This window comes from Mastomys coucha, unplaced genomic scaffold, assembly GCF_008632895.1.
Source record: "Mastomys coucha isolate ucsf_1 unplaced genomic scaffold, UCSF_Mcou_1 pScaffold14, whole genome shotgun sequence".
In the NCBI taxonomy this organism is placed as follows: domain Eukaryota; kingdom Metazoa; phylum Chordata; class Mammalia; order Rodentia; family Muridae; genus Mastomys; species Mastomys coucha.
The window spans coordinates 74,167,521-74,183,729 of record NW_022196896.1 but is presented as its reverse complement, the minus strand read 5'-3'; the positions used below and the strand labels follow the sequence as shown (position 1 = coordinate 74,183,729).

At 42.8% G+C, this 16,209-nt stretch overlaps 1 protein-coding gene across 5 annotated transcripts in view; it reads right to left on the bottom strand.

Moving 5' to 3' along the window:
• The window catches only part of CUNH2orf88 (chromosome unknown C2orf88 homolog), a 49,154-nt gene that overhangs the window by 19,431 nt on the left and 13,514 nt on the right, over positions 1–16,209 (bottom strand). The window contains exon 1 of one of the 5 annotated variants that reach the window (XM_031367411.1): positions 7,478–7,683. The exons of 2 other annotated variants lie outside the window; for them this stretch is intronic. The gene's annotated coding sequence lies outside the window, so the exon portion shown is untranslated. Of the gene's footprint in view, positions 1–1,635; positions 1,718–2,266; positions 2,291–7,477; positions 7,684–16,209 lie in introns of those variants that run through there. 2 more of the 5 variants (XM_031367410.1, XM_031367408.1) reach the window with 2 other exon arrangements.

Here is a 16,209-nt window from a genome sequence, read left to right as displayed (position 1 = left end):
TTCTTCCAGGTACACCTGGTTCTCTATGACTGCTAGATGGCTACAGTATAGTATTCAGCAATTAAAAAAAAAGTGTTATCAAGCTAGCCTGAGAGGACCATGTATTATATCACTTCAGCTGTATGGAATTTTTAGAAAAAAAAAAAAGGCAGAGTTATGGAGCTAGTAAAAAGACAGAGTTACAGGCATTATGGAGGCAGGTAGGATGGACAGGTTGAACACAGATGATATTGAGACAGTGAATGATTTATGTATGTTGCTATAATGATGGGTATACAGGGTTATACGTGTGTCAAAAAACTACGAATTATATAAAATCAAGAACAAATCCTGATATAAAGTGTGAACTTTCTGTGGTCATGATGTAGCAACCCAGCTTCATCCTGTGAAACACACAGGTTACTGCATGAGGTACTGATAGCCTGGGAAGCTGGGTAAATGGATGTCGTCAGGGATGTGAGAAGACTCCTTAGCTCCTGCTGGATTATTGTGTAAAAGTAACACTCATCTTGAAATGTCCTATTTAAGAGCTGCATAAATATGTATGTGACTGATATCTTGAAAATACATGAAGAAGCATAACTTGGCAAAAATAAAAGGAAAAATAAGCCACAAGCATAGTTTGGAGAGTTATATTTCTTAAGCAGAAATGGGTAGAATATTCAGAGACAAAATAAAGAATCTACACTTTAAACATCACATCCAGCCTGGATCAACTGCCACTGATGGGGCAGAGTGCACACAACTAAGGCATCCCTGCCACATGCTTAAGGATTATTCGTAGGGTGGACTCAATATGGGAGACTCTAAGAGATTCCAAGGCTTGAAATTCTACAGAATACAGTTCCCACTTGCTCTAGTATTAAGGTTTTAAAAATAAAGTATCCAAAAAAGTCCCAAATATTTGGGAACTAATCATTTTTAAGTTGCCCATGAGGTGAAGATGAGATTGTAAAGGAAATTAAATATATTTTTCACTTAATAAAAGCTACAATATATTAAATTCTGAAATGAACCTTTAAATGTAAAATAACATATAGATTTGACATATAGATTTGAATCCTTATAAAAAATAAAGTTTAAATTAGTTACATAACTCTCACCATAAGTTAAAACAGAAAAAGTAAATCCCAAGTAAGAAGGGCATAAATGATACAGAAAAGGGCAAAGGTCAATAAAACTACTAGTACTTTTAGCTTAAAAGGACCTAGTAAAAGTGGTCATGGTGACAGGTGCCTGAAATCCTACAGCTAGGAGACAAAGCAATGGGATCCAGAGTTTGAAGCTATGGACTACACACAAGTAAACATTATCTAAAAAAATAATAATTAAGACAACAGCTAAAACCTGTTAGGTAGGTGTACAGGCAGAAGGGCTCCAAAGGCCCAATGTTAACTCTAGGTTGGCTTATTGTTGTCCCATTTTATATCATTCTCTAAACCTTTCACAGGTTTCTATGAGGCCATCTACTCCAAGTTATAGCTTTAAAATGGGCTCTGCCTTGAATTAATGCAAATCTACACACACACACACACACACACAGAGAGACACATCCTGTACATATAGATTTATACAGTATCAATTTCAATGTAAATATAGTTAATTAAGTGGTAACTCATTTAAAAAGAAACATACTTGAAGGAACTATGGAGAGGGCCCAGTGAGTAAAAGTTCTTGCCATACAACTGTGAGGAGCAGGGTTCAATGCCAGTACCTCATACATAACAAAGGAGGGCGGAACAAAGACACACCTGGTCTCCTGGCACTGGGGAGGCAGAGACTGGAGTCCTGGGGCTTGCTGGATAGCCCAAGTCTAGTTAAACTGGTGAGCTCCAGACTCAGTGAGAAACTGTCTCAAAAAATAAGGTAGGAAGTGACTGAAGAAGAGACCCAGTGTCTACCTCTGGAACATGTACACACACACACACACACACACACACACACACACACTACCTAAGTTCTGTTTAAAAATTATGCCACTGAGTTTGTAACATGTTTGTCATTATTTGTCCTCCAATCCTATATGCAAAATTTTTGTTTTCTTTTTCTGTAAGATCCATGTAATTTCAGTACTACTAAATGGAGGTCTTTGTTTTGGGAATATTGAGAATCACTCACTTGGACTACACACTTACAACAGGATTAAATGACAAAGTTAAAACAACAGACTCCACCAAAAAGTAAAAGCTAGGAAGTACATGATTACAGTCTTGATCTATTTGAGAGTAACCAACAGAACACCGTGGAGTTTCCTACGGCTGCTCACCACCAGAGCATTCTCAGTGAGGCAGTTCCCATGGACTCAGTTTCTCAGTGTAAGGTAGAGAAAATGGCATTGCTAAGTGCCAGCACAATGTTTCATATTCTTGCAAGCCTGCTCCTTGGAAACCAGGTGGCTTGGTTTTATGTGTAAACAAACGAGGCTGAACCTCTGACACAATGAACATCAAGAGAGGCTCTCTATGCCAAGGATCTAGACCTGCTTTGGAGCACAGCTATTCCAAGTCACTCTCCTCCCCTTCTCCTCTGGAGTGTCTCCTAAACCTGGGAACATCAAATTATTTATTTTAAGTGATGGATATTTTAAGATTATAATTATGAAAAGACATGTAATCCAGGATTGTCAGCAGCAATTCTGGAGCTGGAAGTTAGAATTTATCAGCTCAAAACCTCTCTCACTTGTCAAGTCATTTAAGCAGGCACTGTCACCCTTAGTTTCAGGCTTTACTCTGGGTGACATGGGACCTTACCTGGCTACTCACCCTGAGTCTGTGATGGGAATAAAATATGTCTGTGTACTGCCTGGTTTTGTGTCACCTTGACACAAGATAGAGTCATCAGAGAGGAAGGAGCCTCTGTGGAGGAAATCCTCCATGAGATCCAGCTGTAAGGCATTTTCTCAATTAGTGATTGATGAGGGAAGGGCCTGAGTCATGTGCGTGGTTCTACAAGGAAGCAGGCTGAGCAAGTCATGGGAAGCAAGTAGCCCTTCATGTCCTCTGCATCAGCTCCTGTCTCCAGGTTTCTTCCCTGCTTGAGTCCCTGTCCTGACTTTATTTTGGTGATGAACAGCAATGTAAAGTATAAGCTGAATAAACCCTTCATCCCCAATTTGCTTTTTGATCATGATGTTTAGTTGTAGCAAAGGAAACCCAACTAAGACAGCCCTGGAACAAAGACGTAGCTTCTCACCAATTAAGAATGATCTAGAATCTCAGACCCAGTCCTAAAGGCCCCTCATGTCACATATGTTGCATATACATGCGATAAGATTGTTTTGTATCATAATGCCTTTTAGCCATGGGATTCTCAAGCACCATTCACTCACAAGACAGCAAAGACCGTTTTTTTTTTCCTTCCTTTTTAAATTCAATTTTAGGCCTTATGTTACAAAGTGAAACCAATTCAGATGCTTTAGAACAAGTAGGAGGAACAAATAATAAGAGGGAATTAAGTGCTGAGCATTAACTTAACTTCCAGGCAGTAGTCTACCTAATTCTAGACACTGAAAAGCCAACATTAGTCTTATTTGGAGACACAAGAGATCTCAGGATTCAAATGCACTTGGACTCCAGGTCAGAGATCAAGAACTTAGAAAAAATTTCTATTCAAGGTTTAAGAATTCTTTCATAACGCATTCTTGATACTTCTAAGCAGCTAGCATATCTGCCACTGCCTGTGGCTGCTGGTACAGTATTTCACGGGAGAGAAGGTTCACTGAAACATGTTTAAAAACACTGGTTTCCTACTCCTCGTTGGAGCTGGCCTGTTCCAGCATCTATGTCCATCCGAATCTTCTAGTCCTTCTACTCCTTAATTTGAAATACCCCATATCTCCTTATCAGTACCTAGCACCCTCTCCCCACTTTCATAATTACACTACAGTCTATTTTCAGCTCCTTCCTACAAACTTCCCAGAATTCCTTGACCCTTCTCCAGAAGCCCCACACTGTGGCATCTGGACTATAGAAACTCTAAGGATTGTCTGCCCAGTCAGAACATTCCTAACTAGGGGAAAGAAGCCCACTTCCCTTTTCCTTGACATAGAACATTTCCCTACATCAAAGCACTTAAGTGTTTATTGAAGTGTGGTCACTAGCTACATCGTGTGTCTGCAGTGTGTTAGATGCTGGGAATAAAGCAGTGGATTTCACTTGGTTCTCTTTTGTTCAGGGTGTTCTTATACAAAGGCCAGAGAGTAGAAGTGTTTGGACACAGATATAAATGCTTACAAATGTTCTGATGAAAGTACCTCTGTAGCAGAACTTTCCCTGTCCAGGGAAAAGGGAGGCAGAGAGAAGAGTTTCAGAGACAGGATGGACGAGAAGGAGAGAGACAGAGAAAGAAGGAAGATGGAGGAGGAACAGGACGATCCAGATTGAGTGGGGCTTTAAATTGCCACAGGTAGTTATGATTATCTAGTTAGAGATGGATAATTACAGGACAATTTATCTTATCTAGGTGGGCAATTTATATCATTATCAATTGGCTCTGAAATTATTGTTTGGGCATCTTGTGAACTGAGAGTTTATTGATATATAAATCTGATTAATTATAAGCTTCTAGAGTTTTGATTTACTGGGTTAAGGGAATTGTGACTGCCAACCACAGTGAGTGGATGGTGAGAAGGTACGGGTGGCTCTGAGGCAGGCAAACAGGAGAAGGGAAGACTGCTGACTGGGGCTAGAGGCAGAGGCGGTGAGACTGCCAGGCTAAGAGTAGCTGGGTGAAGCACAGAAATATGTGGTTCTTATTTAATATTTCACGCAACATACCTCCAGAAAGGACATACACTTTACTTAACAAGACCCTGGTGACATCCCTGTGCCTTTGCAGTCTTGCTTCAACCCCTTGTGAGAAACATGTGATTTTGTCACTCTTCATCTTAAAGAAATGAATTCATTCATACCACTCACTGTCTAGAGTTATATACTACTACCAATATTTTGAACTTATCAACGACATAATATCCCAATTTGGTGCATAGTTTTCATTGTGGACATGCTGTGGAGCATGGGCACCAGTTAACAGGGTCCTAGAACCCAAAGGCAGATGACGTGTTAGAGAAAAGCAAGCAGCTGTCTTCCTGCCTTCCACTGGAAAGGATGGAAGAGTGGAAAGAACTGAGGAACCAGCTGAAGACAGACTGCCTCTGCCTTCGCATGCCAGTCACTCAGACTCCAGCATCCAAGAGAACCTGGGGTTGTGAGTGCAGGAATGTCCAGAGAATCTCCAAAAATCTTCTAAGAAGGTTTCAAGGAGCTTAGCTGCCGTTGCTCACACAACTTTGCCCAATGTTAGTCTCTAATTAAATACAGGAGAACATGAATTCGAATTCCTAAGCCTTATAGACCAGCTTGACATCAATCTGTGGTAAAATTAAAGATGTCAGCAGGCAGCACTTGGGCAGGGGCAGTGGTCGTTATTTCTAGGGATTGGAAGTGATTGGTTACTCTGATAAATCACGAGTAAAACTTAAGAGTCTGTTTGTTTTTAGCATGGCACTTGATCAACCTTTTCCTTTCATGAAACCTTTACAAAAAGACCAGTCTATAAACTAGAACAATTTAAGTGCAGAATTCATCTGGTTCGCTAATTTGAGCAATATCTACTAGAAACCAACTAGATTTCCAGCTCCTTTTGTGCTTGGCTTTTTCAGTACTTTGAATTTCAGCAATCATCCTGAAAGTGGATGGCATTAACCTCATTTCTGGAAAAGGAATAATAAGTACCAGACTTCAAAATCCTGGAGCCATCTCTGCTGTGCCACTGGCTTCTGACTGTGCAACCTTCAACATAAAAGCCTGTCCTGTGCATTACATTGACTTGAACTTCAAGGAAATGCCTCAGATGTGTAGAGCTGACACAATGAGTGTCAGAATCAAAGCTGAGATACATCCATTAAAGTGGAAATCAGAGGTTTAAAATAATATAAGCTGAGAGAGAAAGGGCTCCACTCAAGAACCACTAAGCTGCACAGATTCAAGAGGAGTAAGTCAGCTTGACAAGAAGAGAGGTGTGAGTCTCCAGTCAAGCTCAGAGGATTTGCTCGATAGTAGACAGTCATGTGCTGATGGTTCAGGATAAGCTGAGGTGTTTAACTCAATCTTGGTTACTCATTAAAGAAAAGTGACATTTTTCTGTCTTCTAGAGCCCCTGCCTGCACTGTGTGGATTAACAATGTCATCCTTACAGTAGCCAGTTGAAACAGACAAAAACTCTGGATCACTCCAAATCTTTCCTTTCTTTACTGTTTTCTCTCTTTTTATTTTCTTTACTTTTTTTTTTTTTTTTTTTTTTTTTTTTTTTTTTTTTTTTTTTTAGGGAGTGAGGAGCTCCAGATTTCAAGTTTTAGATGTTCTTTTCAAAAAGAAGTAGAAATCCTGAATGTAATCTTGGAAGTTGGAAAGTTGTTGGCTAGGGCAGGACTAAGGAGACACAACTAGAAGTCAGCTCAGTGTCAACATGGCCTTCCTGATAGAAACCGGATATTAACTCCAAACAGTGAGTTCTTCACACTGAAGTGGCCAATCAAAACCTGGCTTCTGTCAACAGTGGCGTGGGGACAATATATTGAAATTGCCTGAAGGCAGACCACAAGTTCAAAGTACCCTTATTATCTCATAGTGCTCCTAAAGTTATTTTTCTTACACAGCAAAAGGAAAAAAAGAAAAAGAAAAAGAAAAGAGTAAATCTGAAGTTACTATTTTTTTCAGAACCTTTCTGCTGTACTTAAATAACACCATTTCCCGTCTATACATACAAGATAGCTATCAGGAACTAAAACCCCATTCATTCAAAGGAAAAACGGATTTTCTACCTGCTAATCTTGCCTCGTGCTTAGCAATAATAAAAGTAGATTCTTTACCCCCCTGAAGTTTTACCAAAAACCTCCATCTCTTATATACGGGCAGTGATGGATCTTTAAAAAGAGGTGGACAGTTTATTTATTTACTAATTTATGATGTTTTTGTTGCCTTCAGTAAAAGATGGGGGAGGGGTCAAAGCAGAGATAGAAGAGAAACGCCTGATTCTGGAGCTTTATCCAGTAGCTGGGCTCCCATTAGTCTATTCTTTCATTTCTCTCTCATTTGCATCATTTCCCCTCAAGATTCAGCCTCCCACAGCTTCCAAGAGTACAGACACTCTGCTAATCATGTGCCACTCAGCACAAGCCTGGCAGCTTGACTTGTGCATGTAGTGTCCTTACCTGAAAACCTCCATTCATTCTTCAGGTGGGGAGGAGGATGAACCTGCATCTTGCAATGAAATACTTTTGAATTTGTGGGCTCGGAACAAGATCGGGCGGTGGGGCTAAAGGCTCAATTAAGGGACCTAAGATGTGAGGATGTGTCCAGGACAGCCGGCTGTGAAAGGTTTGATAAAATTAACTGTTACAACTCCGGCTTTCCTTGGTTAGAAAGTCAAAAGGTCACAGCATCTGAGCAGGACACCCACCTTCCAGATGTTCACTTACCCTACACTGCGGCGGGCCAGCTGCACAGCCATCGCAAGTCTGCGTCTGCGCGGCCTGGGCCGAGGAGGCGCGGGTGCCTGGCTGTTCTCATGCCCCTGGCCGCAGCCCGGGCTCCCAGGGTGGGTGCTGTTCCCCAGGGCGCTGGCGTCAGGACGGGAGCCGAAGCCTGAAAAGGTGCGGCGTGGCCGGGCGGCGGGGACAGGCGTCTCCCCTGGAGGAGGGCGGACGTCCTTCGGCACTGGTCCCGGCTCCTCCCTTGCAGCCCCCCCCCCCCAACCCCCTCCCAGCACTGCTCACGAGTTCGCCGCCGGCGCCCTGCAAGTGGAGCCGAAGGACCGGCGGCTACGGAGCACAACCCTCAGCGTTGACACCGCCAAGGGCTACCTCCGCCCAACAGCGTTCGGTCCCAAGCACAACCAAAGAGACCCGAAAGACTGGGCCACTGCTTGCACTCCTACCCGACACCCTATCCACGCGGCGCCACCTCCCCAGCAAGATCTAGACCACCAAGTATGAAAGCTAAGTGAGCTAGCCGCCTCCCTCTCCTGCCCCATCTCCCCAGAGCCACCTGGACTGAGACATCACCTGACCTCCGTCCACGCGGGAGCAGGCGCTGCTTGCCCGGTGCTGCAGCGTGGCGCCAGCCCCGCAGGTGATCTGTCGCCTGGCTCCAGCCCTCCCCAGAAGGCTCCGTTTTAAGCAGTCAAACCTGTTTTGATCCCAACGCCACGCCTCTCATCTCTACCCCGAAGACACCACCAGACCTAAGTACTTTGTCCCGCGTGCATGCAGGACAAAAGTGCACCGAACACTTCTAAATTTAAAAATTCGCGTACCCAACAATCGAAACGCTTGTTTCTCAAAAGAAAACATCAAGAAAAATCTTAGTCTTACCCTTTAAGGAGGCAAGAGCCTCAAAACATAGCCATTATTCAATTAGACCTCGTTCCATGTGATGCCTGCATCTGTCTTGTGAGATGCCCATCGTTAGTAACAGCTCCAAGAGAATGACAAAAGAACCATTATTCCGTCCAGTTCTACAATAGATTGTCAATGCAAAATTCATGCCTCAAGGGACCTCAGTGAGAACTCTCTCTCAGCTCCCGGCTTTGCAGAGGCAGATGCTGAGGTTGAGTTCTGCCTTAGGATTGTGAGAAGGATGCCAAGATGAGTGGATTCCTGGGAACCCACAAGCCAAAGGGGCAACCTTCAGGTTCCTTGAAAGACCCTGACTCAAGGAAATTAGGTCCAGAGCAGTTGGCCTCTGTACACACATACACACACACACACACACACACACACACACACACACACACACACACACTCCAGCACTCTCCTCTTCTTCTTCTTTCTCCTCATTCTCCTCCACCCCTCCCAAAGAAAAGCCAGAAGCCTATAGGCTAACATGAGCAGGGCTCTTTGGAGGTCCACTTCAGTAAAAAAATTAACTCAGAGAGCAAAGGTTCCAAGAAGTCCCTCCAGCCCTAGCTCAGCTTTAAGTGAAACCAGCATTTTAGTTTTGTTCAGTGTAAGCCAGCTAAGGTAATTTTGACCTGAAAATACCATACCTCAAGCATATCAATTTTGTTATTTAGTGTGATTAATGGCATCAGACAAACAGAATGTGAATATTAAATTGATTTGTTTGATAAGCAACTATTATAATGTATAAAATTATATCTAAATGGAGCATGCATTGACATACATTTCAAGCATGCTAAATAATTATGCTCAAATGCAAGGTTTAATTCCTGTGTCATTTGCTTGCTTTTATCTTTCTCAGCTTTAAGGTTCAGTCAACCTATGTTGCTATTATTTTAAGTGATCTCTAGCTCAACCCTGAGTGATGAGTGTTAGGCCTCGATGGGCTCTGGGAGAGAAGAAATTTGTTGCTATCCATCCTAGTTAGCAGGGCAGAGAAGCAAATATTAGTCTCTGGCTTCCATCATAATGGAACTCCAGACACAAGCATATTAGTTTTTTGTGTGTGAGTGTGTGTTGGAGAGTATGTGTGTTCAAGACTGTGTGTGGGTGTGTGCCCATGACTGCATGTGGAGGACAATTGCGACAGAGGGTCTTTCCCTGAACCTGGGGCTGGTGGATGTGTCTAGATTGGCTTGTCAGCAAGCCCCTGAGCTTCTGTCTTCCTCTCCCAGCACTGAGGTTACAGGCACACTTCCACACCCGGAGCTTTACAAGAGTGCTCAGGATCCCAATTCCAACCTCCTGTTTGCACAGTAAGCACTTTACCCACTGGACTATCTCCCTACCCCCAAGTGTAAGCTAATCCTGCTCTATTCCACGTCACACTGGACCATCTTTATGAAGAGTCATCCACTCTTAACCTCTAGTCTAAGAAAGAAGCTGACACTAGAGGAGGGAGGTCTGGCACCATACTGTGACTGTCAGATCTAGGCCTGACCTCCCCCGCTCCACCTCTCCACGGATGGCCAAGAGTTTGTCTCAGAGACTGTATTCCTGTCAGGGTACCCTGATTGAGGCACAATGGACTGAGGATGGGAGGCTCCCATCAGTTCTCAGGCTCCCCAGCATTTCACACAGCCAGTCTTCTTGGCACACCCCTCTGCTGTCCTTCCTCACATCCGGAAGTCAGATTCCAAGCCACTGGTAACTGAAGGAGCCTACTTTTCTCTGGAGACTAGAGGTTGGTTTTGATCACTATGAATGAAAAGGAGTTGGATAGAAAGAAGGCGGCGGCGGTGGCTGCAGAGAATCTGGCGCCCTCTGCTGATGGGGCTTGAGGATATTCAGGCTAAAATGGTCTCTTTGGTCCTTAGCTTTACTTATGTGTGCCCGGATTTGATTCAGATTTGGCAGAGAGACCCAGACACCTGTCTGTGAGTAGGTGAAAGACACACTTTATTCAGACCCAGACCAGGGTTTTGAAATGCAAAGATTTACAATACAGGAGATTGTAACACATGTTGATCCTTTAAAAATATTTGTTTTACGTATATGGATATTTTGCCTGCATGTATTTCTGTGCATCACAAGTAAGCCCGGTGCCTGGAAGACAATTGTGAGCTGCTCTAGAACTGGGTTCTCTGCAAGATCAGCTTGTGCTCTCAGGGCTAAGCCTTCTCTCCAGCCACACATGGTGATTCTTGAACATCTTCTGTAGTCCAAGCAAGGAAGACACCTAACAATGTTTCTTTGTGAAGAGTTCTTTGAATATGAGAATGGCATTAGACTTTCTTCCTGAAAACTGACACAGCCTTCCCACTCCTCCCAGTTGATCCTGTGCCTAAGAAGGCTTTGAAGCTCAATGTCAACCTAGATCACACGGCTGCGAGAAAGTTCTAACAGTTCACCAAATCAAAGACCAAAACAACACCTCACAAGGCCCCAGGTGTGTGTGTGTGTGTTTGCACATGCGTGTGAGCGGGCACACACACTCTCCCACATTCCTGTGTATTCGTGAAATGTGGACATGAGACACTGGTAAATCTTGAAATGATCATTGTTGCCACATTTGTTACTCAGATGTCACACTGTATTACATGTTTTGTGCTTTTCTTGGGGCATATGTGCTTTTCAGTGTGACTCAAAATTTCCATTACCTTACTACCTTCAGTGTTTAAAACAGTTTGTCTGATGTCATCAAAATACTTGAGTCTCTCCTTGGAATTCTGTTCTCCAGTCTGTGTACCATGCAAGGACGGGTGAGTCTCACTGTGGCCGTTAGTCGAGAAAACAGTTTCATTTTATTAAAGATTAGATTCTCCTCAGAAATCAAATCAACTTCCAAAGATTTGATAAGTTGGTACTTGAAGAATTTCAGGTAATTCAACATAAGAAACTGCCTACCTAGAAATATTTGATGGCTTAGGATTTGTCACTTAGCTGTTAACCTCTGAAGAAAAACAAGCTACTGTAACCATAGTCTATGGTAAGTTCTAGCCATTGAACAGCTGTGAGTTGAGACCCACAAAGTCTTCTACATGCCATCTCACCCAACCCTTACAGTCAACAGTCTATGTGGCAATGGTTTCTGTTTTAAATAGAAGGCAATGGGAAATACAAGGCAACTACTGATGGGTGCTTAGACTTAAATTTGAACCCAGGCCTGAGTCCAAAGCCAATGCACTTCATATTGCTTTCCAAATCCTCACTGGCCTGTTACATCTGGCCTTGGTTCTAAGTAACAATCTTCCCCATCTAGATCCTAGTCCCTCAGCCCATGTGGGCAATATCCCCTGCTGCTGAGTTGAGTTACCAGGACCTGAAAAGAAGATGGGATGCCACTAAAGCTTTTGAATCTCTAGTGGCAGACCACACGGTTTGTACAATCCAATAAAGCCTTCTAAGCCAGGTGCAGTGGCTTAGAAACCCAAGACTTGGGAGGAAGAGAGAGAAGGGCTAGGAGTGAGTCCAATCTTGGCTACTTATTGAAACCCCGTCTCAACAAAACAAAGCAGAACAGAACAGAAAGTACCCAGGGTTTTTTTTTCTGTTGCTTCTGTATTTCTGAGCAAGGCTCTAGCTCATGACCTTCCATGTGAATTCCATCAGCAGCACTGACGTGCAGCCTCTGAGGTAGGAGACACTTAGGAGATGACTAACAAGTAGCTATAAGGAAGCTCATCAAATGTCTAAGGGATAAATAAAACACAACCATATAGGGTGGGTGAGAAGTAGAAAAGCTTTGATCAGACCAGGAAACAGATATCTCAGTTGTTGAAAAGCAGAATAAGTGTATATAGCCTATGCTAAAAGCAGGGGATGCCCATGAGCATGTGCATTTAAGTGGGCAGAACATGAGTCTAAGTTACAAAGCATGGGGACCACAGGCACCAGGCTATGGTGATTGGTTAAGACTGATAACAGATTCCCAGAAAGATCTCACATTACAGAAACAATGTCATAAATCATTCTTAGATGGGTGGATTCGCAATTATTAGGGCAGTGCTGTGCAAGAGTGTGGAGTGAGTGGCACAAACCAGTCACGCTGCAGACATCCTACAGAAAGAGCAACCGTCTGGGAGAAAGTGCATGGGCACGCTTTGCTCGTCCTCACAAGCTAATTCTCACTGTAGCTCACCATCTGAGGTTATTTCTGCCTCAGTCTTCTAAGATTCTTAGAGGTAACGGGATTACTTCTGGTTGGATTTGAGTTTCCATACTTCAAGGAAAAATGAGAAGAAACATGCACACACAAAAGATGAAGGAATCCTCTATGTCTGCCCTTTGAGTAAACCGAGGCAACCACGGCAAAAGGAAGTAAAATTTTAATAGAAAGCTGTACATTTTCAGAACTTTAAAACATTTTTTTTTTTTTTTTTACATCTAGGGCTGGGGTCAGGGATCAGTCAGGGAAGTAGTCACTGTATGCATGTGAGGATCTGAGTTTGGATCTTAAGTACCCATCTAAAAAGCCGAAGGTGGTCACTCATACCTGTAATCCCAAACCCAGAACCCTGGGATCTCTGGAGGCTTCCTGGCCAGCTAGTCTTGCAAGAATATAAGCTCCAAACTCAGTGAGAGGCTCTGTCTCTAAAAATAAGGTAAAGAATGCCAAAGAAAGGCACCCAATGATGAACCGTAGCCTCCCATGTGCATAGTGCACACATACACCACACACTAATCAAACATTTTAAAAGCTTGTTACAATAAACATTAATTATATTTAATCAGAATAAAATAAAGATATTTTTTTCTTTGCAAAACAACTAAATAGGCAGGTTTGGAAGGCCTCTGAGAGCCCAGGGTCATGTTAAGAAAGGGGCCCAATGTTCCTTCTTAAGGGGTAGGTGGCTACCCTCTGCTGCTGCGCGCTTACCTTGTGGTCTCATTAGCTGGGTTCCTGACATCCTGTAAAACCTCTTAGGTAGTATAAATCTCTTAATCTTTTTACATTTTATTTGAAGTTTTGCAGCATGCTCATGGGAACAGAAGTTGTATTAGGTAACACATGTGTGACCTGTGTGCTAAACTAGGGAACACAGTGCTTCGCCCTCCTCCTGGCTGGCTCCCTGAAAGCTCCCCTGAGACCTTGAAGTTCTAAGAACCCCCTAAAACCTTTTCAGGCTTGAAATAAATCTCCACCTCAATCTAGGGACTAGCCTCCAAATTAAGGACAGTTACTGATAAGGATGGATATTTTGATTAAAATTCTGCCTCTAGGGAATGGCTAACTTAATTCCAAAGAGAATCCAGTTACAGGCAAATTTCACCCCCATCTGATGTGGGGCCACCCAGTTTTTATGAACAAGAAATTCAATTTAGTTTCTTATCAACCTATTAGATTCCCAACCAGATTGATCTCTGAATTGGGATTGGCTACAAGAAGTCTAATTTAAGTAAAGCAACCAGAAAGCCCTGACTCTAATGATAAGGTTCACTAGACATCCCCATCCCAAGTGCATCCAAGTGTGGCACCCGATAGCCACACAGGACAGAGTAACCAGTTTTTTCTTTCATAAAACACACATGCATCTGTTCCACAGTCAGCACTAATTACGTTTTCTCTTTAAGAGAAAAATTAAGTGGAGAAGTCTTCACATTTATACATTCTAGCTGATCGTGGACAGGGAAGGGAGAGCGAAGGAACAGAAACATCACTGGTATCAAACAGACAAACCAACCAACAAAACCCTGGAAAAAAGGTCCTTTGTTCAGGGATAAAGGTGAAGAAAAGGGTTGGGGGCCTGAGTATGTCTTTGTTCAGTTCCAAAGCTCTTGGCAGTGAATAATTGGTGGAGAAAAAGTAATCAAATATGGTCCTAATAAATAGCTAGGACTCAGCTTTGTATGACTGAAGGGCCAAAAACCAGTTGTACCCATCCTATAAGCTCATATGTTGAAATTAGCCTACACTGTAGGACACTTGGAGATGAGGACCTTGTAGGGTAAATTAGGTCACAAAAATAAACCCTCCATAAGAGAATGAATAATTATGATGGTTAGTATTGTTAACAGAGCTATGGGAATATCTATGACGGAGTGTCTAGATTAAGGTTAGTCTCTGAGAATGTCTATAAAGGATTGTCTTTATTATCTTGAGGTGGGAAGACCTATCTACCATAGCTAGGACTGTGCCTCAGGCATGAGATTCTGGATTGTATGAATAGAGAAAGCAAGCTGAGCATGCATCTACTCATTTGTTCATTACTCCTTCCTGACTGCATATGTAATGTGACTAGGTACTTCAAGCTCTTGCCACACATGACTTACATGCTATGGTGGAATAGAACCTCCAGTCATGAGCTAAATAAACCCTTTCTCTCATAAGTTGGTTTTGATTGGGTCTTTTGTCCAAGAAACAGGAAAACAAGCAGAGACAGAAAGAAGCTGGTAGTAAGAAGTCAGGTAGAAAAACCACTGAGTATTGTAAACAGGGCTTAATAGGATGTTCTAGTGGCATCTTGGAAGACAGCAGTGTATAGAGGAGTGAAGTGAAGGACGGTGAGGGTATGGCTCATAAGGTTTCAAAGAGAGAACCAAGGAGACTGTTACAAGTTTGGCTGGTGCCGTTCATATGACATTTTGTTAAGGAACCTATCTTTGTTCCCTTCATGTCCCAAGAACTTAAGTGAAGTTAAATTTAAAGATGATGAGCTAATTTGTTTGGTGGAGGAAAAGGTGTGTGGGAAAAGTAAGATTTCAGAGAGGAAAGGTGCAGAATCGAGAAAAATCTGCAAACATCTATAACTGTTAAGGAGATTTTAGAGAAACGACGCTGGGACAACTGGAGAGTGTGTTCTTGGTGAAAACATGGAAGCTTATACAGCTGTTGTCTAAGGAGCCGGGCTGATTTGAAGCTGGCAGCAGAAATTGGCATTGTTGTCACATGGTGCTGGTTTTGAAGGCATGGAAGATGGAAAAGCCAAGGAGATCATGGAGATCAGCTGAGGCCAGGCACTGTGTGGCAGAGCTGCAAACCCTGACGAGAGGCCCTGAGATGCTACTGTGTGGAGATGATACCTTAAGTGGCAGCGGAGATCCCAGAATATCAGAGATGCTAGGTCGGGGAAAGGTCTGCAAGGATTGCTGCAAGTGTGGAGGAGAGTGGGCCTAAGAGAGAAGCCGTGTGTGCTGTAAGTAGCAAGGTTGGAGCAGTAGGGCTTCCAAATCCTTGTGGAATCACATTGATATAATCACAAGCTCCAGATGTTGTATAAAGAGCTATAGGCTTGCCTTGCTGGAATTTAGTTCTGCTTTGTTTTTTTTTTATTCTTTTTATGCTCCGAGTCTTCCCTTTTGGAATAAGAATGTTTATTCTGTGCCATTATCCGTTGGAAGCATGTAGCTTGTTTTTGTTTGGTTGTCTTTTTTTCTTTTTCTTTTTCTTTCTTTCTTTCTTTTTTTTTTTTTTTTTTTTTTTTTTATAAGAGTTTACAGTTAAGAGACTTTGGACTTTTAAAGTTTTGGAACTCTTAGTGACTATGAAAATCAAGTTGGGTATCTTTGAGTTTTATTGCTGTGAAGAGACACCATAACCAAGCAACTTTTATAAAGGAAAACATTTCATTGGGGTGGGCCTATAGCTTCAAAGGTTCAGCCCGTTCTAGTCACGCAGGCAGACTTAGTGCTGGAGAAGGAGCTGAGAGTTCTACATCTTAATCTGAAGGCATCCAGGAGGAGACCCTCATTCCACACTGGACAGAGCTTGAGCATAGAAGACCTCAAAGCCCATCTACATATTGAAGTACTCCAACATGGCCACACCTCCTAATAATGCCACTCCATATGGCTAAGGATTGAATTACATG